The 1,761-nt window shown below is 47.1% G+C and overlaps 1 non-coding gene across 1 annotated transcript; it reads left to right on the plus strand.

The window, feature by feature from the left end:
* Positions 1 to 869: 869 nt before the first annotated feature.
* TRNAD-AUC (transfer RNA aspartic acid (anticodon AUC)) lies at positions 870 to 941 on the plus strand. The gene has a single exon. It is a non-coding gene; the product is annotated as a tRNA-Asp (tRNA).
* Positions 942 to 1,761: the final 820 nt, after the last annotated feature.

Raw genomic sequence — 1,761 nt, forward strand, 5'->3', positions numbered from 1 at the left:
TGACCCACAGACCGATCTTTGAGCATTTTTATTGGTGTGAGTATTAGATCAGGGATGTTACACAGGCAGAAACCTCCACTCCCCGAGAATTCAAGTGGTCATTTTTAAAAGGAGAGCAGGTTCCTAGTCCTTACTGTGGCAGTCTGTGAGTGACGCCTGTTGAAACTTCAGGAGCTGGAGAGGAAGCTGCTGAAAAAGATTTCCAGTCTGGACTTTCCTCTCCCGTAACTTGTAAAAGCAGCATAAGTCATGCAAAGTAATTAAAACAAACTGTGCAAATGAAGAGGAAGCTTTTAGTTCAGAAAGTGGGTTGCTGGAACTAGGGTTGCCAGCCCCCAGGTGGGTCCTGGAGATCTCCAGGAAGTACGGTTAATCTCCAGACTACAGAGATCAGGTTCCCCAGAGGAAATGGCTGCTTTGGAGGGAGGATTCAATGGCATTATATCCTGCTGAGCTCCCAACATTCCTCAAACCCTGCCCTCTCCAGGCTCCATGTCCAAATCTCCAGGAATTTCCTGACCCAGACTTGGCAACCCGAGCCTGAATGCTGCATCTTACTTAAATGATATTGCTTACTTAAAAGGCCACACTAATAACCCCCCAATTAACCCTTTTTACATTTAATATGCTGAATCTATCAATAACGAAAGCACTAAGACTTTTTTTTTTTTTTTTTTGCTGTCAAATCACAGCTGACTCATGGCAACCCCATAGGGTTTTCAAGGCAAGAGACGTCCAGAGGTGGTTGGTCATTGCCTGCCTCCATTTTGTCCTGGTATTCCTTGGAGGTTCCTCATCCAAATACTAGCCAGGGTCAGGGCAGGGAATGTGTGACTGGCCCAAGGACACCCAGCAAGCTGTTTAGGGAAGGGGCTGTGGCTCAGTGGTAGAGCATCTGCGTATCATGCAGAAGGTCCCAGGTTCAATCCCCGGCATCTCCAGTTTAAAAGGACCAGGCAATAGGCAACGTGTAAGACCTCCGCCTAAGACCCTAGAAAGCCACTGCCAGTCTGAATGGACAATACAAACCTTGATGGACCAAGGATCTCGTTCAATATAAAGCAGCTTCATGTCTTCATGTGTTCAAAAATCACAATTTAAGACTGCTTTAATCATATGCAGTCCTAAATAAAACTGTTTTCAACTGCCTCCTAAAGACTGAACGTGAGGGAGCTGGGCACACCTCCCTGGGGAGACTGTTCCATATTCTTGGGGCTGATACCTACTGGAAGTTCCCATAGCAATTCTGTGGTTTTACCATAGGGTTTCTGGCAATTCCTAGAGTTACCCTTTGTCACTTCCTGTATGTCGTTCAGGTATGTACATGAGGCTGTATTTTTTTTTAAGTCTTGCTCCATGCTGTACCCACCCTCCACCAGTTGCCAGGCCATACCTGTCAACCACACTCTCTACCAGTGTAGAGAGCCAGATAGAGAGCCAGCATGGTGTAGTGGATAACAGCAGTGGTTTGGAGTGGTCTGATCTGGAGAACCGGGTTTGATTCCCCACTTCTTCACATCAGCAGCAGATGTTAATCTAGTGAACCGGGTTGGTTTGCCCACTCCTGCACATGAAGCCAGCTGGGTGACCTTGGGCTAGTCACAGCTCTCTCAGCCCCACCTACTTCACAGGGTGTCTATTGTGGGGAGGGGGAGGGAAGGTGATTGTAAGCCGGTTTGATTCGCCCTTAAGTGGTAGACAAAGGCGGCATATAAAAACCAACTCTTCTTCTTCCCTGTTGTATCATTTTGCCTCTCTCAA

This window comes from Euleptes europaea, chromosome 14 (genome assembly GCF_029931775.1).
Source record: "Euleptes europaea isolate rEulEur1 chromosome 14, rEulEur1.hap1, whole genome shotgun sequence".
In the NCBI taxonomy this organism is placed as follows: domain Eukaryota; kingdom Metazoa; phylum Chordata; class Lepidosauria; order Squamata; family Sphaerodactylidae; genus Euleptes; species Euleptes europaea.